Raw genomic sequence first — 24,108 nt, forward strand, 5'->3', positions numbered from 1 at the left:
GCCAGAAATGTAAGGAACTGGGACTATAATTCAGTGTGAGTGGAGAAACCATTCGGCAGCACTTCCATGAACTTGGGAAGCACTAGAAGTTGGGTCGATGGGTCCCACATGATTTGACTGCGGGCCAGAAGGAAACGCGAACAGACACCTGTGTTTCTTTGCTGTCTCGTGTATGAAAAGAGTCATTTCTGGACAGGGTGTTGACACGTGATGAGAAGTGGGTCCTGTATGAAGCTCCATGGCGCCGTCATCATTGGTTACCATCCCATGAACCGGTTCCAAAACAGCCGAAACCAGCACTGCACCAGAAGAAGGTACTTCTGAGTGTTTGCTGGACTGCTCGGGGCATCATACATCTGGAAGTGCTACCAGCTGATTAGAGCATCAATACAACTGTGTACTGTCAGCAGTTGAACCGTGTTGACGAAAAACTCAAAACTCTGGAGCCAGCACTTCTGTGGAGTCTGAAAAGAGGTCTTCTCGTTACAGGACAACGCTAATCGCCACGTGACTAGGATGACCCGGGACACATTCTACGCTTTGGATGGAAAACACTATTGCATCTTACATACTACTCGGACATTGCACTGTCAGATTATCATCTGTTCTATTCCTTGAACCGCCAACTTAGAGGACATCAGTTCAAATCTCTAGTAGAGATACAAAATGCACTTTATACTTTCTTCACTTCACGGCCCACCAGTTTCTACCGCGATGGAATCCATGACCTTCAAGAACGTTGGCGGAAGCTCGTCAATGCTGATGGGGATTATTTTTTATCTTCCAGGTTCGTCTTAGGTGACATATCGATGTTCGAAGGTGGTGGGTGGAAAAGCGACAGAACTATCTTTGGTTACAATTATGCACTAAGTCTAAAGAAGATCGTACTAATGAGATGAATGACAATGGTTGAATGATGAATGTTGGAGAAATCGGGAGAAACCACGCACATGGTGCTAGCCCACCACAAACTTTGAATTGGATTGGACTTTTGTTTAGCATCCCGATCAGCTTAAAGTGGGATCCGAATCACGTGAGCTCCTGCTGGGAATGTAACCCGAGTCTTTACCACAAAATTCATTTGACAGGAACTGGGCTCGAACTGGAACTCCATGTGTCAAAAGTTAGCGCTCTACTACTAAGCTATTGCGGCTCTACGGAAGAGAGAAGTTACGTGTTAAACAATAATTATCAACTTTAGAAGATAACGTTTCACTATATGTTATTACATATGTTTCTTCTATATACACAATTAACAATTGTAGGAATTTCGTAGATCGGTCATGAACAAAACAGGTATTGAGTTGGCTGGGTTCAGGTTTGACTTGAGGCATGGTACCAGTACCGCTATAAAAACATTTACACTTTAACTCACGGACGAATCCAGTTGAACCAAGTACAGAGAACATTGTCTACATTGTAAATTGTAACAACCCTCCAACATACAGTTCAATATTTCTAATTTATTTTCCGTACAAAAGTTAGAATTGTCTACTTCACACTGTAGAGTGCGGTGAACGGAGTTAAAGAATTCGAACAACACAAAGCAGCTGAACATTGAAGCCTTCCATGTAACGGACAACGGCGTAATATGATTTGACTGGCTGTCAACGAATGTCACCTACCTGTCATCAACTGTCAAACAATGTATTGGATTAGCATTCACACACGTGCTCTAGGCTAAAGTTCGTAAGAGACCAATCAAAGTTTGGACTAGAGTTACATGAAGACAAATCATATGAAAAGAAATAAGAAATTCCATACATTTATCCTCCCCAAGAGAAATTTGTGAGTGCAGATATTAAAATAGCCCACTTTTGTTTTACATACATATCTCAGCCTTTCGAAAGTTGCACCTACTTAGACCACTCAAAGTTGCTTTTGTAACCTGAAGCGAAAGAGACAAAGAAGCTGTCTGTAGAAAAATATATGTCTGCGTCAATTATTACAAGTATTATGATTATGGTGTCACTGTTAGGAGAAATCAGTAATAAGGGATACAATCTACTACTTAGTAGATTATAATTCTCGCATTAAATACATAAATAAATAAATAATGTATTCCAGCAGGATGACGAAAAAACTATCAACTGCATGTGATTGGTATCAAATGACAAATTTTAACGTCATTGAAATTCCTTTCTCCCGATTGTCTTGAAAATGAGAATTTCTTTCAAGTATTTTATATTATTCATCTCGACCTCGCAGACAATAAATAAATAAATAATTTATTCCAACAGGATAATAAACTATATCAGATTTGTAACGAACTATATACATTTTAGCGCCATGGAAATTCGTTTCTGTCGATTATCTCGAAACCTATACATAAGAATTTCCTCCAAGCTCTTTATTTTGTTCATCCCGACCTGATCTGTTGATTGATATGCCTTATACAAAACCAATATAATTCTACCTTTATTCCTGAAAATATAAGTGGAAGTATTTTACAATTACTTATCATCTTTTTTGGATGCAGAATAATACCCGTTCAGTACTACATAGACATTGTGGCTTCTAGTATTGGGTCTCCTCCCAACAAAACTTTCTGGGGACGCGCCTGCATCTTGCTAGTGTCAGAACAAAAACCTTGATTAGTGTTTCCTTCAGTATAAGTTTCATTTTAATAGATGACGTGTTTATCATGCAGCATCTATTTTTAGGTTTATTCAAAAATAGTTTTCCTGCACTTTCTCGAAAACTATCCATGTGGATACACATTCATCCTTACATTTTATTTAGCTCAATGAGAGTTATCGATTTGTATATACGAGGTGTGATCAAAAAGTATTGAACCTTGGTTGGCAAAAATACATCTATTGATTTAGAAATATGAAACACTAATCCCCCCTTAAAGTAGTCTCCTTGGTAATGCACACACTTCTCCTAGCGCTCACGCCATTATAGAAACACTTCTGGAAATCTTTTATTTTATTTTTTATTTTTTTTTTAATGTTGTACAATCGTGCCGTCACATTTCGCATGATATCTTCTTTTGACTCAAATCTAGTCCCTTTTAGTGGTCTGTTCAGATTGGGAAATAACCAAAAGTCGCATTGAGTCATGTTGGGTGAGTATGGAGCCTGAAGACGCATAGGAACGTTGTATTTGGTGATGAAAGCCTGAATCAAATTTCGCAGACTCCCTCCCCATGCCCAGTGTTTCTTCCAGACATGTTTATTTTTGGGGGGCACTGCCCCGCGGAGCTCCCAGAGTACCCCCGGAGGAGACCAAAATAATACGTCTGTAATATAATAATAAATAGAATAGTACCAGCAGTGCTCCCCCCAGAATACCAAGTGTGCCCCTCCGGAACATTTTTTTTTCTGAAAGAACAACTACTCATGCCCAAAATTGGATGTACCAATTCCGCTTGGGTATCGCCAAGCTTTTGCCAAAATTTGACGCAATATTGCCGTTCACATTTTTCTGTCATTTTACAAAAACTGAAATATGATGACCACTCATTATACGTCTTCACTCGTAGGCTTACTGCCAGAAATTGACGCTTTCTTCGGGGGGGGGGGCGGTTGTTCAGTGGTAGAGCGTTCACCTCCGGTACTTGGGGTCCCTGGTTCGATCCCAGCTCGCGCCGTGTGAACTTTGAGGTGAACAAACACCGTGCTCGTGGGTTTTCTCGGGGTTCTCCCTTTCCCTCCCACTTTCTTCATTCCACCATTTCACTCATCTCGCATCATCACCGTCTCCTTTAGCCTAACCGGCATAACCGTGGGACGTAAAACAAAGATTTCATTTCATTTTCATTTTCGCTTTCTACGGGCGGGAAAAAACACCACTGTGCATTAGTGTCTCTTCTATATCTACACTGAAGAAAGTCTGAGGCACTTCATTGGTTTACGTGAGGGAAAATAAGGTTCAATACTTCTTTTTAACACACCTCGTATGTTTCATTTTTTGTACGACTTTTTCTTTTCGTTAAACGTTACAATACTTTAAAGTTTATTTTTTCATTCAATTGTAATTACAAACACTAATTTTCTGGATGAAGAAATTTGTAATTTATTCTCACGCTTTATCAAACAAAGGAAAGATCTTTCTGAATTGATGCAATTAAAGAAAGATAATATATCCTTTTTTGTTTTTATGTACAATATTGATGTTTGTGCAATTTAGAGTACTTTACCCAGCACAGAACCTTTTAATTATTTTTCTCATTGGGATATCATATATAAATCTTGTAGCGGAACTGAACATTTAATTATGATTGTTTTCCAAACGTTTATTAATACAGGGAACTGTGAGACGTGGAGCGTAAATGAGAGAGAAGAAAACATGTGTCTAACAAATTCACAGCATGAACTGCTTCCATATCTCTTTATTTTACTGCGAAACAAGATTTTATATTAAGATTATGCATGTTTTGTTAAACTTACAATTAAATAATGATCGTAATAATATGAGGAAAATTTCACTATTTTTTTTTCTGCAATCTGATTCAATTTAAGTAGATATGCGCCTTTGTCAATTTCTCAGTTAACTTGGGAAGTAAATTCGGAGTAATTATGCAATGGTCTGTTGGCGTAAGCATTTTCGTGATAAGATGCAACGCCATGCTAGGTTTTGCACAATAGTTGCATGATGCTTTCTAGCTGGAAATTGTGAACCTTCACTGGAGTCTCACGTAGATTTAATGCACAGAAATTATGTAATTACGGTACTATATAATAAACCCTGTTAAGGACAATAGTGAGAGATTAAGAATTAATTCACACATCCTTCATGCTATATATGAACAATGGAAAGGGTAACCACTCTAACGACGTTACAACTCGTAAAAAGGTTTCAAAACATGTGTCGACAAGACATGTCAGTGTTCTCAGAGTTGTAGAAAGATAAGATATGAGACAAACGGAACTAACAATATCACGAATTTCATAACACGATACACTAGCGGATCCAGAGAATTCGCTTTATAGAAAGTTATTAACTGCATACAATAAATAAATACATAATGTATTCCAACAGGATAATAAAAAACTATTAACTGTATCAGATGGGTGATGGATGACAAACATTAAAGTCATTGAAATTCGTTTCTTGCGATTGTCTTGGAAATAAAAGATATATATATATATATATATATATATATATATATATATATATATATATATAGATAGATAGATAGATAGATAGATAGATAGATAGATAGATAGATAGAGGCTGCCAAAAACATGAAAAACTGCTCTTTAAATGTCCACAGCTCCAAAACTATGGGATCTACCGTAGTCAGATCAAGACTTCACTTAGAAACTAATACGTACGCTACCCAAAAATACATGTTTTAGAATCCTAAAGTATTCATGAAACATTTTTTTATAGAATGAGTTTGGCTACGGACATATAGCTTGAAGTACTCAATAACTACCTCTATAAAAATCGTTGAAGCAATACCACAGGATTCTGAAACTCAGATATTTGGATAGTGCACATACTAGTTCCTATGTGAAATCTTGACCCGACTAAGGTAGGTCCCACAGTTTTGGAGCTATGGACCTTTAAAGTTCATTTTTTTTCATGTTTTCGGCAGCCTATAACTCCGAAAGGAAACATTTGTGCACGCAGGTTGGTTTATACTTTTTGGCTTATCTTAGTGCCAGGAATTACCTCCCAAACGTTGTCGGTGTTGTTTTGAAACACCCTATATAAAGCTTTGATACACTTCTTTTTCGATTCTTTGTTAATTTACTCTCTTTACTATTTCTAATAACTTCACCTCCTAGTACCTTTCCTCGTTTTTCATATTCCTTACGTCAAATTCAATTTTCTCGTGCTTCACAAAAGTATTTTTTTTTGTGTGTGTGTGTGTGTGTGTGTGGTTTCTTTCATTTCCGGATCATCCCTTTAATATCGTTTATTGTTGAATAGTTAACAACAGTAGTTATATCTTCCTGGTTTTTAGTGGTCGTACAATCTTCTATTTTCTGCGCTTCGATCTACTTTAGTTAATTATCTAGGATCTGTTTTGCCTATGCGTTTCCGATGCGTTTGTCCCTGCAGCGAGCGCGACCTAGGTGGCTACTCGGTAATTTTACTTTTACCAGAGTTATAAACCATATTGTGAGCCAGTCAAGGTTTCCGGGCCTTAGTGCAATACCCTTATTCTCATTCATGTGAATCACGAGAAATTAACCTATTGTGTTACATAGATTTTTCTGTGATCGGCTAATTTTTTGGAATTTCCTTTTTTTTTTTTTTTTTTTTAATTATACACGCACATACTTTATAATAACGGAGTTCCAATACTCTGTGCAAAGCATCTTCCAAGCAGCTGTTTCTTGCTAAAATCCCCTTGCCTGGCAACACATCTTTCCTTTTTTTTCTCTTCCTTTAGACATCTTTTACTGATTCCGAAACAACAGGACGTATTCTGTGCGTTATAATTCTTTCGCGTTTGCAGTACATTGTGATTAGCCATTCACATTTAAATACATGGTCAGCGTATTCCAAGCATACGTATGAACCATAGAAATACGTTGCGAATGCATTGAGTAGATATGAACTTAATACCTATGTTGTATTCAATTTTTGTACCGAATAGCTGTTAAACTTTCTAGTATCTTCCGTAACGCATTTTCATATTGGTTTCCAAAGTTCTACATAACCTATTTTAGATGTCATACTGTCACTATTATTCTTCTTTCCTTCACTAGATGTTGAAATTATCACTTTTCTTTCTCGTAATACTTCTTATTTTCGTAGCTGTATCCGTAAGAATATTTGTGACCTCATTGTTAGCTTCTGAAATGTTCATATTCTCTTTTGAGTGTGGCAAAATCTTTTCAGTCCCGGTGGAATCCGTTACACTGCTCTTGCAAAATCTTCCGTTCTACACGTTCTTATTTCTCTAGAAGCTTTCTGATTCTTAGCTATAAAGTTTACATCAAACTATTCGATTATTATTTTTTTTTTGTGTTCAACCTGTTCAATATTTCAGAATATTTCAGAATTGGTAGAATACTTCAATCTCCAACCATGTATCTTCTGTTTCAATGATGTAGTCCGTTTTGCTTATCCTTCGACTAGGATATCGTCATTTTCCATTGTTAGTAAGACTTTTCCGAGAGGGAATTCATAACGTAAACCTTCCCAGCTTCTGTAAATTCTACTGAGATGGTTGTACGTTCGCCATATACGAAACATCTTTTTGATTTTTCGTTTGTCTTTCTTTCTTTTCCTATACTTAAGTTAAAGTCACCATAATAGCATTTACGTTATTATTTTCTATTATCAAACTCTCTAATTTTTTAGTCATTAATTTCTTCCACTTCTCCTTCAAAATGGCGTGTTGTCAGAACTTGCAAAGGGAATCTGATATCTGACAAGACGGAGACGCTAAGAATCAGGTGAGGATATGCGGAATCGGCCTATCTAGCACCAAATATCTGACCTGTACCGGTACTACCCAGGTTGTGCAGAGTGGAATTTACAATTACATGGTGAAACGTACAGGTTTAACTAATTATAGGAAGGCGGACAGGAAGTGTCACTACCAACAACTTTGGCCAACACGGATATATATATATATTATCAAATAGCTAGAAACTTCTATAATCAATCAGGGACACTAAGGTTTTCATTTCCCATGCAGGAAGAGAGTTCTAAGAATACTTAAAGTTACAGACTATTTTGCAATTAAAAACTGACTATTGTTACATATAATACGGAATCACTGTCATTATGAACAAGAAAGAGGGTTATGTAAGATCAACTGGGGCATCATCAGATTAAGCAAAATAAATAGAAAAGGAGATCTAATCTAGTTGAAGTACGCTTATTTATTCTATTATAGAGAATTAGAAAAATGAAATGAAATCTTTCAGTTTTACGTCCCACGCTTATGCCGGCTAGGCTAAAGGAGACGGTGATGATGAGAAATGAAGGAAACGGTGGAATGAAGAAAGTGGGAGGAAACGGGAGAATATGGAGAAAACACATACACACTGTGTTTGTCCACCACAAAGCTCACTTGGCGCGAACTGACATCAAACAAAGGACCCCATGCACCAGAGGTGAACGCTCTACCACTGATCCACCACGGCCCCTACAGAGAATTAGATTGTGAAAGTCCAGCGGTGTTGGATTTCTTATTAGTGATAAAACTGAAAAGCAATATATTGACTTAATCTGTAAAGCAGTCTTAATATGAATTGGCTTAAGTTGAATATTACTTAGCTGCAAGAGTAACTGTTCTTTTTGGTTAATATAAAATTCGAAACTCTGCTGGGATTTTATCCTAGTTGTCATCGTATGTCCAGGAGAGTATGAATCTGCTGTCAGTGGCATAAAAAAAAAGAAAAATTTAGCTCTAATGTCACAGGAGTACCTGACATTTAGTATCAATTTACCCTGATTTAGAACGTAAAACATTTTAAAATGGAAGGAAACTGTTAAATGCAACGTACATTGGCTATCTAATGTATGTTAAAGAGGCAAAATACGACAAATGAATGGTAACATTATAGGATTTAGATTTCTGGTCTTTCGGCATCTATAACCATTTAGCCCGTCATATATGACGTCCCTCGAAGGGCACACTATCCAGGGAAAGGTAAGGAAGGAAGCAGCCTGGGACCTATAAGTTAGGTACCATCCCGGCATTTGCCTGGTGTGAATGAAGAAAACCCAGGAAAACCTCATTCAGAAGGCTGACCTGAAAAAGTTTTTTTTTACACTTTTCCGACCGAGTGCCCCACCGGGAAGCGAACCCAGAACCGCTCGCACCGAAGGAGAGAGCGTTAGCGACTAAGGTTGGCGGGACCACTGGTAGCATTATAGTAAAATGGAATTAATTAATAAATTCAGAGATCGATATATCTTCCCCATGGAATTCACATATTCTGGATTGAACATAGTATCTTTTGCGTGAAATGAAAGGGCGCTGGCAATAAGACACTCCGTTCACGTAAGTTGTATTTTCTTAATACATAAATAATACTTTCAATATTCTTGCTTCAAATTTAGTCATCTATTCATCCTAAGTACAACTCTTATTTTTCCAGATCAATTAATTAAGTTTATGGGTTCTATTATTAAATTATAAATAATTGTGTCTCAATCGAAGCAAAGAACTTTACTACTTGTATTAATGTAGGAAGCTAGAATGAACTGTCATCTCATGCTGCAAATATCATGGTCTGGTGACGCCCATCGGGAACAGATGTTTCTTTTGACACGGTTCGTATGATGTTAACACAGCGTTTCACTTATAAATGTTTAAGTGCACAGAAGTTATAACCAAGAGTTAGCTGGATGTTAGAAGTTCTTGAAATGCAGAGAAAATATCCAGTGTGCATTTTAGATGGTAAGGAAATGAGTAGTAGGTTTTACTTTATTACTACTTTTCTTACTTCTGGTAAGGCGATTTTATACGTGTGTCATTCGTTTTTACTGACTAATTTGTTGTACAGGTGGCTATAAAATATAAAAGCAATCGGAAAAGTGACGGATAGCAAATTATTGTAACACATCCACATGTCTACCATCATTCCCAACACACTTCTTTACAAGTTCCGCTATTGTTTGTTCGAATTCTCTCAATATTCTGTGACTTTCTGTGTCCAACGGGCTATCACGCCATTTTTCTGTGTTCGTAGTCGAGGTTTGATTCCCAGTAAATGTTAAGATAGAAATAGTTGGGAATATGGCAAGTAATTGCACCTACCCCGGATTGACCCCAGGCCTTATTGCGGTGGTTACCTTACTGTCATTACCTTTACTGTCACTAATCATAGAGCACTGCCATTACCCATGCTTACTTGAGTTTCACATGTAGAAACTCAATGTACTGACAGAGTCCACTTATACGAGGGTCACTACGAAAGTTTTGAGATGTGAAATAACTTACATACTTAAAATCAATTTAACACTTACATTTTCTCAAAGTATTCACCATTACACTATACACACTTTTGCATCCTCGAAAACCACTTTTGAAAGCAGTGTTGCCAGTCTTGTTCTTCAAGTGTTGAAAGTTCATTCTCGTAAGCCACTACAGCTTCTTCAGGGCTGCAAAATCTCTTCCCACGCATGCGATCTTTGATCCTGGGGAACAGAAAAAATCACATGGGGCCAGATCAGGGCTATACAGCGGATGAGTCATAAGTTTGACCTCCGTAGATTCTAAAAACTGAATTGTGATGTTGGACGTGTGTGCGCACGCGTTGTCATGATGAACCAGGATCCCACGCAATCCAATTCTTGGACGCCGTTCCCGAAGCTTCTGGAACACTTTTGTTAGGCAAACAGTAGTGTACCACTGAGCAGTAACAGTCCTTTGTTCTTTAAGTGGAACAGTTGCAATATGGCCAGATTTGGAGAAGAAAGTTGCGACCATCTTCTTCCCCACACTTCACGGTCACTTCACTTTCGTGGGTGGATTTTCGTCTGGAAAGATCCGAACTGTAGACTGCCGTTCATTTTCAGGATCAAATTGATAGATCCAAGTCTCATCACCAGTAACAATGTCAGAGACGCTTCGAGAATTGCCTCCATCAAATCTTGCAAGCATTTCTTCACACCATTTCACACGCATACGCTTCTGCTGTTCAGTCAAAGTGTGAAGCACCCAACGAGATGAAACCTTCCTGAGCCGAAGATGATCATGAAGAATTTTTGTTACTGCTGGCGATCCAATGTCCACTGTAGATTCAATGTCCTTGAAAGTTGTTCGAAGATTTTCTCGAATCATTTGTTCCACAGCGGCAATGTTTTCATCTAACACAGCTGTTGCCGGACGTCCAGCTCTCTCTTCATCTTTAAGCGATGTCGGGCCTCTTTTGAGTTCACCAAACCACCGACAAATTGTAGCACGAGAAAGAGTAAGGTCCCCAAATGCCCCCTGCAAACGGTCAAGGCTTTGTGTCTCGTTCAAACCACTTCTAAAATCGTAAAGGATCATTGCCCGAAAATGTTCCCTTTCGAGCTCGATTCTAGACAGCCGAATACTGCTCACATGAACAAACAAGTAACGCCGATAAGCGAGGCGAGTTGAAACTTGCTTCGCTTCTTCGCTCTGGATATCACTACCGAACGCAATTGTTGGAATTCAAATACTGTGCCACAACAATGCGTATCTCAAAACTTTCGTAGTGACCCTCGTACAATAGATAATCAGGACATGATTAATACACGAAGGAACTCATTGGTAGAATTTACCCACTGTAAGCTCAGTACCAAAATCCAAAGGGACCTCTTACCATTTTTAGGCCGGTAGGTAGCATTCACGTCACAAGTAGGGTAATGGGATAAGTCCATTTGGGTGGTAATTCCGTTGAGGATACTTGTCGTGAACCTTTAAACAATATATCCTGACCATCATATAGTATCTGTCCTAATAAAAGACGATAACTTAAATCAAATGACTGATTACCCATTTTGTCATTGACAGCGTAGTCCTGTAACCCAGCTACCTTAAAATAAGGTACCTTTGTGTGGAATATACCCTAATACTGAGTATTGATCTTGTACGGGAATCTATGCGCTCCTCAAATACACCGGATTCAATCAACAGTCAGGGTTTCGAGTCCACCTAAATAGAAAACCATGCCTTTCATTACCTTGGTATTGTATACAAAAAGGTAAAACGAAAACTTAAGGGACCTTCTTCATGTCACTTCATGTTTATCACCCTTCATTTCCATTAATCGTATGCCTCATTTATCTTACACTACCTGTATATAACTATGAAAGTTAAAATCTTAAGATTTCACTTTTTTTCATTTTGCCACTTTGTTACACGCATTTTGGTCGCTTTGTATTTTTAATAAAATGATAAGTGAAGTTTGCGATTGCATTTGCAAATACAGTTTGAAATCCTTACGAATATCTTGAATTTATAAGGAGATCAAATAATATTGTACTTTCTAGCAACAAAGTACATTGACGTTATAGAAAAACTTGTCTATCTCACTATGATGAATCTATAGGTACAAAAATGAAAGTGACTATGTTCATGACTTAATAACTCTTGAACCACCCGACCGATCTCGATCATTTTCAACATAGATGAGGTTCAGACCTAGGATGGTTTTCATAATTTCACTTTGACAGTGCAACTTAGGGGAGGGGGAAGGGAGATATATAAAATTGATAGAAAATGACCAATATTAATGTCAAATCCATAGTTTTCGGAGTCACTGAGATGAACAGTGACACTTCCGATAGCGTTTAAATGAAAATTCAAGCCCGCAACTAGGGGTTGGGGAAGGGGGAGAGAACCTCTTGCTTCTGACGCGGCCAGCTTTATGTGGCAATGTCTCGAGTTGGGAATCCCGAAAATTTATTTGTTTTGGTTGAAGAATGCAAGACAAAAAACATCGTCTATCAGAGAGCGCTTCAATAATTGTAAAAAGTGACTGACTAACGGAATATATATACTGATTTTCCTTACTTTAACCCAGCGAAGCGGGTAATTGACATTAGTGCTTAAATATGTAGAGCGAATTTGTTGAAAATTTGAGTAAGGTACTTGGTTTCCGTAGCTTAAATCATCCGCACACACGTTTGTTGCTTGTGTTTGATATCAAAATGTTCCTTTCTTTCAAGATATTCGGTCAGTGATCAATAACGCAGAATGCATGTAGAGTATGCCAATAATCGATTAACTTTTGTGGATATTCGAACTTACACTAGAAAGGAAAAAAAACACTTTCTCTTTTTACTTTTTACTTACGACTTCTCTTCTACTTTCGGTTCTTGATTACTAAATTCCTTTGTGGATATATGGTAAGTACATGCTGTCAGCACGGCAAATCCGGTTGCGATTTGGGGAGTAAGTTCATGTAGTTTGAATCCTCAATGATTTTTTTGTATTTCACTTATCCAATCAGCATAATATATTCTTATTTCTGGAAGTATCTACTGCAAATGCCAAGAAATTTCCACTCGTGATTAGTAAACAAAACTTGATAATTATTCCTTTTTTACAAACAGAAGCAAAAGCCTTGAGACTGTACCTATTGCTCATACAAGTAACAAGTGCGTTACTGTTCGAATGGGCCTCCTACATTTTTAGACTTATAAAAGAAATATTAAGATTTTCACTAAAAACAAGGACATTCTGTGACAATTTACAGTATAGTCATAATTAAGCACATGATCCATTTTGAAATAACATAATTAATTAAATAATAGGTCAACACTTACCATTATCTAATTTAGTGCACAAAATTTCAAAGTCAGATGCACTTGTCAATCCGAAAGTGATGGTTGCCAGTGTCTTTTACGTTCAAATTATGACTGGTCCCGCCCGCACGGCCTTTGGTTTGACAAATTAAGAGATTACACCAGGACATAACATTTCAAAACCAGACAATTAGATTCAGGATAATCAATTTTGAATATTTTGAATTGGACATTTCTCTCATTCAGTGACAATTATTTTCATGCGAAACAGAAACTGCGAAGCCCCGTCAGTTTAGGCAGAAACCATTCTTACTGGACACTGGTCGCCAGCTCTAAATTTCTAGTCGCCACTGGCGACCAGAAATTTTGCGCTCTGATCTAATTAACAAGTCAGTGACAGAGAATAGGTTATGAGTATCGATCACTGCTAATAACAGGTGTATATTTTTAAATATTGCACGAATAATATTAACTTATGCCTAGGAGAAAAACCGGGACATTCGCAGTTTTGAACTATTTTTGGCGACGGGGGAGGTAGTACAGACGATGTTATCCGAGACTGTTTTTGTCCTATGTTAATACTATGTTTGCCTTTGTTACGACTATGTATACCATTGTTAGGATTATGTTTGCCATTGTTAGGAATATGTTTAAAATTGATAGGATTATGTTTGCCATTGTTAGGACTATGTTTCCTCTGGTTAGGACTATTTTTGTCATTGTTAGAGATAGGTTTTCTAGTGTTAGGACTATGTTTGTCATTGCTAGGACTATGTTTACCTTGTTGTTACTATTTTTGCCATTGTTACGACTATGTTTGCTATTGTTAGGATTATGCTTGCCACTATTAGGAATATGTTTGCCATTTTTAGGACTATATTTGCCATGGTTAGGACTATGCTTGCCATTGTGAAGACTATGCCATTGTTAGGGTTATGCTTGCCATTATTAGGAATACGTTTGCCATTGTTAGGGCTATATTTGCCATGGTTAGGACTAAGCTTTTTATTGTTAAGACTATTTGCCATTATTAGGACTATGTCATTGTGAGGACTGTTGCCACTATTAGGAATATATTTGCCATTGTTAGGAATGTGTTTAGTGGCCCCGCGTAGCGTAGTCGCTAACGCTCTCGCCTTCGGTGCGAGCGGTCCCGGGTTCGATTCCCGGTGGGGGCACTCGGTCAAAAAATATAAAACGCTTTTTCAGGCCAGCCACCCTGAATGAGGTTTTCCTGGGTTTTCCTCATTCGCACCAGACAAATGCCGGGGTGGTACCTAACTTATAGGTCCCAGGCCGCTTCCTTCCTTTCCCTACTTTTCTTCCTTCTCTTTCATAGTGTGCTCGCCGAGGGACGTCATTCCTCAAAGCGTGACGGGCTAAATGGCCTTGGATGCCGAAAGCCCAGAAATCTAAATCCTAGGAATATGTTTACCATTGATAGGATTGTGTCTGCCATTGTTAGAACTATGTTTTCTATTGTTAGGACTATGTTCACTATTGTTAGGGCTATTCTAGTCATTGTTAAGACTGTTTGCCGTTGTTAGGACTATATTTGCCATGGTTAGGATTATGTTTGCCACTATTAGGAATATGTTTGCCATTGTTAGGACTATATTTGCCATGGTTAGGACTATGTTTGCCATTGCTAAAACTGTTTGTCATTGTTAGGACTGTGTTTGTCATTACTATGACTATGTTTGCCTTGTTATTACTATTTTTTCCACTGTTGTGACTATGTTTGTTATTGTTAGGACTATGTTTGCCATTGTTAGTCAAATAATAGTATTGCACTAAACACACAATATAATATTGAAACCAAAATTAATATTTAAGATTCAATCATGATTTTGGTCTATACTTCATTGACTATACAGTATATTGGTGTTCTACTAGTGTTGTAATGAAACGTATTATGCGGGTATACTTTAGCATCAGTTTCATTGTAAAAGTTGGTATGATTATTGTACAGCATAAATTTTTACGTTTACGAAAATTCGTTTCTCTCAAATTTTTCGAAAACTACGCATGCGAATTTACACTCACCCATTTTACTTTGATCAACCTCAATGAGACTTATTATTCCAATAAGCAAGCACGTCTACGGTAAATTTAAGTCTGGCCTTTATGTTCATTGATACACTTAACCTTAGGAATTTACTACATGTGTGGATTTGTGAAGTGTTAATTTTAAGTCGTGCTTCGAGTCCACATAGAGTTGACATATAAACTTGTATACGCGTAGACTAGATGTAAGAAACGAATGCTGAACAAAAACACATGCGCATTAGATTTAGCTTTAGAGATAATCTGTGTGTATCTAGGTGTAAATTTTAAGCCATGCTTGACTGGTACGTCAATTTAAAGGAATATCAAGGCTAGCTTTAGATTACGTATTATTGTCCAGTCTGAAGCAAGCTTTCTATAGAACTAGCAAGTGGTATAGCAATGGTTATGTCTGGAGCCGGTAAATGTAAGCTTGTGACAAGCTTACAGATTTATCCTTGAAGGCTAGTGTAATGCTATTGAAAGTCTAAAATGCTATTAAGGATTGAAATTTATGTCTATTGTAGAATTTACTACTTACCATTTGTATAGAAAATTAGACTTATTTATAAATACAGAAATGAAATTGTGCTTTGTGTGTTCCTCTGGTCTGTATATATGATTATAATATTACTTATTACCATTTTTTCAGAAATCCTATACAGGTAACGCCTGAATCGGAGAATGTAAGGAGAAGTACATCTCGACAAATACTGTACATTAAGGTAAGACAAATTTTGTTTATAACATATTATACGCATAATAAATGATATAATTAGTTAATATATTGAACGAAGAGTGAATGTTGCACTATATTATACATCTATAAGCAAGATCATGATTTCTTCTTTTCTGGTTATTCCGATCTCTTATAGTAACCGCGAGGTCTCGTGAAGCCTGAGCTCTACACGAATCTTAGAACTCCTTTCCCTTACGTGATGATGCATCAGATGAAGTCTTCTTCTCAACTGTTTATTCATGGACGCTAAATATACTTTTCTCCCTCCTAAATACCTCTTACCTGTATTATAAATAAAATAAAGTAATAAAATAACTGTATAATTTTGCATTGGATACTTTTCAGAAATGGTATAGGCGTGTGGAAACATTGATATGGTGCCGAAACGTAATACGAATTTGATATTTTTATTATATGGACATTTTAGGCTGACGTAAATGAAGATAACACAATAGCTGGGAGAAAGAGACGATAATGCACGTATCAATTTAATTGCTAATGCCAAAGGACTTGAAAGTGAAAATCAAATAAAATTGTGATCATGCATTATAGGTTAAAGATAGTGTAGAAAGAAACCCAACAACCCCTAGAAACACTCGGGCGTTGATGGTTTACTCGACTGGTTCATAAAACTTAGGATTGACTTCTCACTATCTCTGCTCTTCCTGACATTGTAGCTTCATCTAATAACGTCTAATTTAATTAAACTTGTTGGGACTACAGCACTATTGCCAGATCTGAAGTATATATATAGTGTGTTTCTAAACAACACCGACAACCTCTCACCAAATACCTGTGTAAAAATTGTTTCGGAAGAACTGCAGGATTCTGAAACATGGCTATTTAGATAGGGCACATACTAGTTCCTAAGTGAAGTCTTGACACGACTACGGTAGGTCCCATAGTATTGAAACTATAGACCTTTAAAGTTCATTTTTTCATGTTTTGGCAGCCTATAACTCCGAAAGGAAGCATTTGTGTACCCAGGTTGGTCTATACTTTTCGTCTTATCTTGTTGTCAGGAATCACCTCCCAAATGTTGTAAGTGTTGTTTTGAAACTATCTGTCTCTCTGTCTCTCTCTCGCTCTCTCTTATCTATCTATCTATCTATCTATCTATCTATCTATCTATATATATATATATATATATATATATATATATATATATATATATATATATATATATATATATATATATATATATATATATATATATATATATATAATGTTAATGAATTATACCGATAAACTGTAAGAGGTGATTCCTTACATCCAAATAAGATAGAAAAGTTCATATGGATCTATGGTGAAAAGTGCATAGTTTGAGAACTAGGGCTGTCCAAAATAGCGAAAAAGCTAAATTTCAAGAGGTCCTATTTCGAATTCGAGAAACTGTGGATGGCGGTCTTTATCGCCGTAAAGAAAGTCACTCATGCACATTCCAAAAATGCATATTTCATTAGTATTCTATCGGTGTACAGAGTATTCCATGCAGGGTGAAATTCCCAGACAAGCCATCAACCGAATTTTGAGATATGTTGTGACTTTATGATGAGTCCAGAGTAGGCAAACTATAATCCTTGATAGCAGTGAACACGGAATTCCTTTGTGCGATGTCAGAAGTGTAAAGAAACGTCAGCAGCATGGTCTCTCGTACTCGCGGAAACGCATGCTGCAATATTTTCTTTCACGCTTATAAATGAAGAAAACGTAAAATATACCGTAACGAATTACAACACATCACACGTTATTCCTAACACAAATAAACATGGAGCTTCCGGTTCCGCTAACCTCTTCGTCTTCACGTATGATCTTTCTGCTTTTATATAGTTTATTAATTGTAGCCTCCTTCGCCCTTTCCCTCTCTTTCCTGCCACCATACCCTCTAGCACGTAACTCATGATAGAATTTCTTCTTACGCAATGTCCCAACCAGTTTCTCTTCCTTTTCTCAATAATATCTAAAAGTATTCTTTTCTCCCCACCATTTCTAACCCTTTCTCATTTGTTTTCTACTCGACTCAGCTAATTCTCTCCATTCTTCTCCACACCCACATTTCGAAGGCTTCCAGTCGTTTTTCATCACTTTTACGTGATGTCCATGTTTGTTTCTGCCCATACAGTACAACACTCCACACGAAGCATTTCTCCGTATGAGTCTTTTTCTCAGCTCTTTATTCAACGTCCGACAAAACAGACTTTTCTTCCTCCTAAAAGCTTCTTTCGCCACTCCTATCCTTGGTTTTATTTCACTTTCTCATTTCATGTCATTACTAAGAATACTGCCCAGGTATTGAAAACTATACATTTGTTCTATTTTCTCCCCTCCCACTTCTATATTTGACACAGACCGCTTCAATCATGGCTTTTGTGTTAACGGGGATTGATATCCCTTAATTGAAACAAATTCACAATTGAATATTGTGAAAACAAGTAAAGACAAATGCGCCGTATTGGGGACGAAGTCGGGCTAAGTTTAAACCGAAGGCATCCACAATTGGGTACAGTGAACAGAAGAAAGAAAATTAAAGAAAACAGTGTCTTTTTTTTAATCACTCGAAACTATTACAATTACCCTACTTACAAGCTAGATAATAGAAAAAAAACAATGGTAAATAGTCATCTATATATATGTTCTAAAAACCAAATACATTTAGTAGATTATATGAGCAGTTTTTTTTTTCGGAGTGCACAGTTTCGTTCGGAAGTTTAAGTTAGAAGCTCGTTCCTGTCGCACGCATTTCGAAAGCGCGTCACTATCGCCTTTCGCCACGTCCATTGACGACGTGATACGGCAGACAGGGCCTTTCAAAGTGGTAATAACTCCTGGGTAATGTCTTTCGCCAGCCGCTTAGTCGTTAGATGGCCTTCTTTGTTAGTTTTTTTATTCTTTTTGCTTTAAACGTACAGTTCTCGCAAAAATTTCCACCTCGACAAACACATCAAGGGTTGATATTCCCTAGGGATATAAAAACATTTTTCTTTCTTTCTCTATCTTTCGATTTCTATTACTATTATTACTACTACTATAACTACTATTAGATCGTACAGCTCGTATTTCCGTTTATTTTGTATCCAAACGTGCTGAATCCGATTCTTTATGTTTAATGGTTTAAGAAAGTAGGAGGGAACACAAAGCATGCTTTAACTGGAGATCTTGTAATGTTTTTCCCAAAGGATTTTGGGAGAAGGTTGTTGAGAAGAGAGTTGACGTGATTCTAGTCAACTGAGACTGACGTCAAAATGGCTATGGAAGGAGAGATATTTCTCACGCTTTTCACTCTTCTTAGCAATGTTTACACTCTCTGAAAATGATGATTTATGACTTATCTATCAATAGCTCGTTTATTACGTGTTACAGATTGAAAGTGCACATTTTAGCTATTAGCTAAACTTCAGTAAACACATTTGACCTGAAGTACGACAACACTTGGAGTGAAATAAATAAATAAATGTTAGTGCTACTTATCATCGATAAACATCACAGTGGGTGGGTCTAGAATCCTATGGGGCTATGTATTAAGTACTAGGGTGTCTTCAAATCTAAAAAAAACAGAGAGAAACAATTAGGAATGGAAAAGAGAGTCATGAGGTTAAAAAAAATGGAATAGGAAAATGTTGGCAGCGTACGTGTAATCACAGATCCACTAGTAGTGTGGCTGCAAGAACATTTTCTACGTAATCGATATATGGCCGGTCCAAAGCCCATGCTGAGAAACGGGGAAGGACTTTCTCTGGCAGTGGTCTGAATTGCATGCATTGTGGAGCTCGTAGCTGGAGGGGAGATTGGAACTTGGGGAATGCGTGGAAACAATCTCGTATGCCTACAGCGTACCGATACCCTTCAGTATGAGTAACTGGGATACGCGGGTAACTATCTACCGGCGGGAGTGAGGCTTCGCCTGTCCTCTGAAATGGCCGACCAATTCGTGTCATTGGATCCGGGAGAGTACGTGTGACCCCACCACAGCTCACGGCTTCGGATACCTTCCGAAATAGCCAACTAGATTGTGTCCTTGGGTCTGGGAGATAAGACTACAATTTATCTCAACACGCATGAAAGAAGGGTAGTTGGTGTCCCCAGTGAGCGGATCCAACTCTTCTCGGGAGGACTATGTAGCGTTCCGTGCATGCTATTGGGTCCGAGATGGATATTCGTATCCCAACGTACATCCGTACCTCAAGAGTAAATGATGTAGTGGAACTAATATTTCGTCCCAGGTTATTCTATTATCCTCCTGGGTGCAGTATCTACAACCCTACCAGGGGAGCAAGTGCTCTCAAATAACCATTCTCTTTAAAGAGAGAAGTCTACATCAGCCATTGGGTCTGGTAATGTCGGTGTATCTCGTCCGTAATTAGAGGAAGCCTCGTATTGCCTGAATGGTCCTACCGGGAGGGGATGTCAGTTTGCTGCCCACAGGGAAACTGAACGGTGACTGGGAAAAAGTGCCTATCCAAGGTGTTTGGGTAATGGTTTCTGATCCCAGTAGAAGCGAGAAAGCTCTCCAGGATAAGGGGCTAACATTAAACTCAAATGCTGTCTTAGCACATACCATTGGATCCGGAATGAGATACGCAAGTTTCTCGAAATGTGCACTGTACTTCTACGCTAAAGGAGGTAGCGTGGACGCTTCTGAGGAACTACTTACCAGATGCATCTAGCGTAGCCGATCAAAATCTTAAGCCTATCGACCTTGCTAGCGTTTGAACTGTGGAAGTAGACCACTTTATCCTAATGTACGTCGGCGCCGCAGTGTTTATAAGGTACAATATACACTAGTTACAGTTTGTATTATCTGCACATATAGCAACGTTTTTTAAGCGTTATATAACAAGAAACAATATTAGACATATTCTTGAAACACTGAATCCATATGACAAAACTTTTTCTCGATATCTATCAAAGTTATTTCACTATGGCGATCACTGTTTGAAACTAGAAATCGTGAATTTTCAGCACTTTCTATTTGAATAGAGGTATAAAGTTCGATATTAGTATTGGAAACTTCCAGTTGCACTATCGGAAACTTCCAGTTGCAGTAGAAAAATAAATTCGGAGGTAGAAACCATTCTTGCAATACTGAATCCATATGAAAAACTGTTTCTCGGTATCTATTAAAGTTATTTTACTGTGGCAATTATAATTGAAACCAGAAATTGTGAATTTTCACCACTCCCCATTTGAATAAAGGCATAATGGACAATATTAGACATATTCTTGAAACACTGAATCCATACGACAAAACTGTTTCTCGGTATCTATTAAAGTTATTTCACTATGGCAATCACTGTTTGAAACTAGAAATCGTGAATTTTCAGCACTTTCTATTTGAATACATGTATAAAGTTCGATATTAGCAGTATTCTTCAAAACACTGAATCCATATGACAAAAAACTGTTTCTCGATATTTATTAAAGTTATTTCACTATGGTGATTTTTGATTGAAACCAGAAGTTGTGAATTTTCAGCACTTTCTATTTGAATAGAAGTATAGAGATCGACATAAGACGTATTCTTGAAACACTAAATCCATATGACAAAAAACTGTTTCTCGATATCTATTAAAGTTATTTCACTATGGCAATCACTATTGAAACCAGAAATCGTGAATTTTCACCACTTCCCATTTGAATAAAGGCGTAATGGATAATATTAGACATATTCTTAAAACACTGAATCCATAAAGCAAAACTGTTTCTCGGTATCTATTAAAGTTATTTTACTATGGCAATCACTGTTGAAAACAGAAATCATGAATTTTCACCACTTCCTAATTCAATAGAGTTATAAAGATTGACATTAGACGTATTCTTGAAATATCGTATCCATATGAGGAAACTGTTTCTTGGTATCTATTAAAGTTATTTCACTATGGCGATCACTGTTTGAAGCCAGAAATCGTGAATTTTCACCATTTCCTATTTGAATATAAAAGACGCATTCCTGAAATACTAAATCCGGATAAAAGAAAAGCCACTTCTCTCTATCCCTTATCATTTTAGCTCTATGGAGATTGATATTGAAGCCGGAAATGATAATGGATTTTTACTATTTCTACTTTCAGTAGAGAGACAAGGGTGAAGGTAGAATGTATTTTTGAGGCGCAGAATTACTCCAACCGCAGGAAAACAATTTTCACTATCTATTACTGTCGAAGACATACGGATGGGTGGATAGAAAGACGGACATAGCCTATTTATAAGATTTCCCATATTTATGCATAGTATTTGTAAGTCTAACAGAAAGCTGGAGAAAACTTTTGAAACGTAATTTCCCCTCAGTGTACTTTGATTTTCTTTTTAGTTTCTTAATACTTTATATATGTTTTGTCCTACGGATTTTCACTAATCCTTAAAAACACGATTCTGTGGTCAGACACTAATACATTCTACATAAATTAATGAGGTATGTATCTGATTACGTGTATTTGTGTGATAACAAATGACTATAATGAGAAATCAAGACAAGCCCATGCAACATTAAACATCATAACCTCTGCAAAACCTTTGTGGTTAGGAAATTAATCCCAATATCATTAACCTCAGGGTTCGCATGCAGTGCGCACAGTAATATGTCACTCCGAGTATACTCAATAGATAGTAGATGGATTATTCTGAAGAGAAATACTGTATCTTGTTTGCCGTTTGTAACTGCGGGCGTTAAGTGTAAGGTTGGCGTTTTTGTTCTGAATCTAAATTCCCCAGGTTTCATTCTCATGGCCAGCCACGCCGTTCAGATTTTTTTTTTTTTTTTAATTTCCTCGTTTTACCACCAGTGCCCCAACCGTAGTGGTCTACTAGTTCTTGTGTGTGGGTGAAGTCAAGCAGTGCTGGGTTAGTCTGATAAGCTGAGTTGAGTTCAGTTCAGTTTTCCAAGCCAGATAAACTCCCGCTGGGAATCGAATCCCGGTCTCCCACGAAAAAGGTGCGTATGCTAACTGCTTAGCCACTAAGGACTTCTTTAGTCTGATAAGCTCTTATATGGTACTGTTCAGGGAAACCAAATAGTGTCGGCAGGCCAGCGTCTTGATGGTGGCTGGAAAGTTTCTCATAGGAAATGGGGTAGCGGATTAGGACCAAGAAAACCTGCAGCAATGAACTTGGGATAATGATGTGGTGGACTGACCATTACTTCTAAACTTCGAGTCGCTTTTTAAAATCTCTATGATTTCGTTCCAAGAAAGTTTTACAGTTTCTTTATTCACACTGAAGTCAACGTTCCTTGTTTTTAGTGATTACATCACGGTCAAGCGGCTGGCCTGTTCGGAAAGAATTTGAAACATAGTACCAACCTTAAGCATATATATATGTATCAGGTCTCGGCTTATCCAAGGGAAAGTACGAAATTCAAAATTTAAGCAAAAAATATAACATCTTGTGGGGTTTTCTTATTACACTTTGGTTGAAATGTGTATCCTAAGCAGAAGGGGAAGATGGTTTAAGTAGTTTTGTTGCCAAAAGTCTTTATTTGTCGTGCGAAGAACCAGCTTTTCAGCTAATCTTAAAGAGAAATTGGAGAGCCAAAATGTCAGACACATAAGGTGTAAAATTGTATTTGTAATTTTTTGTACGTGGTGCTTTATTCATAATTTTAGAGTTTATTTCTGTCAGTAGCTTGTGAAATCGTTGCTAGTTCTTCACGATTCTCCCTAAGGGGTTGCGCCTCTCAGGTTGGGAACAACTGGGCTAAAACATTCAAATTTTGTATAAAAAACATACTCGGAACTCTAGATTGGGAATAACATCATATTTTGCGAAATGTAAGCCCCTAAGACGGGAAACTTTTTTTTTTCACTCGCTAGATCTTAGAAACTAATCGGTTTACAACCTTGAAATTTTACACAGATAAATGCCTGGATTTTCATAAGACGAGAGTTTGTGAAATATGATCCATAAAGCAAAAAGGAGCTTGAAACTTTCTTCCCCTGCCTCTCTTCAACATTCTGAGACTGTTGACGTAGAAATTTCAAATTTTGTAGAAATAATTTCGTTGTATCCTTGAGTGGAAATAACCATCTGAAAGAAGTTAGGGAAGTTTATGCGTCACTCTTACCGTTCCCGAAATATTGGCCAAAAAATTCCGATTTCGGGAGATTTAATCAGCCATATCTGGACCGTAAATCATAGAGAGATTAGGTTGGTTTTGACCAATACCAATATTGATTCAACACAAATAC

The 24,108-nt window shown here is 37.4% G+C and overlaps 1 protein-coding gene and 1 non-coding gene across 2 annotated transcripts in view; both read left to right on the forward strand.

The window, feature by feature from the left end:
- LOC145676060 (uncharacterized) overlaps positions 1-24,108 on the forward strand; it is a 1,660,834-nt gene that overhangs the window by 150,036 nt on the left and 1,486,690 nt on the right. The window contains exon 2 of the mRNA XM_081746923.1: positions 15,842-15,914. The gene's annotated coding sequence lies outside the window, so the exon portion shown is untranslated. The remainder of the gene's footprint in view (positions 1-15,841; positions 15,915-24,108) is intronic.
- On the forward strand, positions 14,248-14,321 carry TRNAR-UCG (transfer RNA arginine (anticodon UCG)). Its single transcript has one exon. It is a non-coding gene; the product is annotated as a tRNA-Arg (tRNA).

Source organism: Thermobia domestica, chromosome 18 (assembly GCF_964235325.1).
Source record: "Thermobia domestica chromosome 18, izTheDome1.hap1.1, whole genome shotgun sequence".
Lineage (NCBI taxonomy): Eukaryota > Metazoa > Arthropoda > Insecta > Zygentoma > Lepismatidae > Thermobia > Thermobia domestica.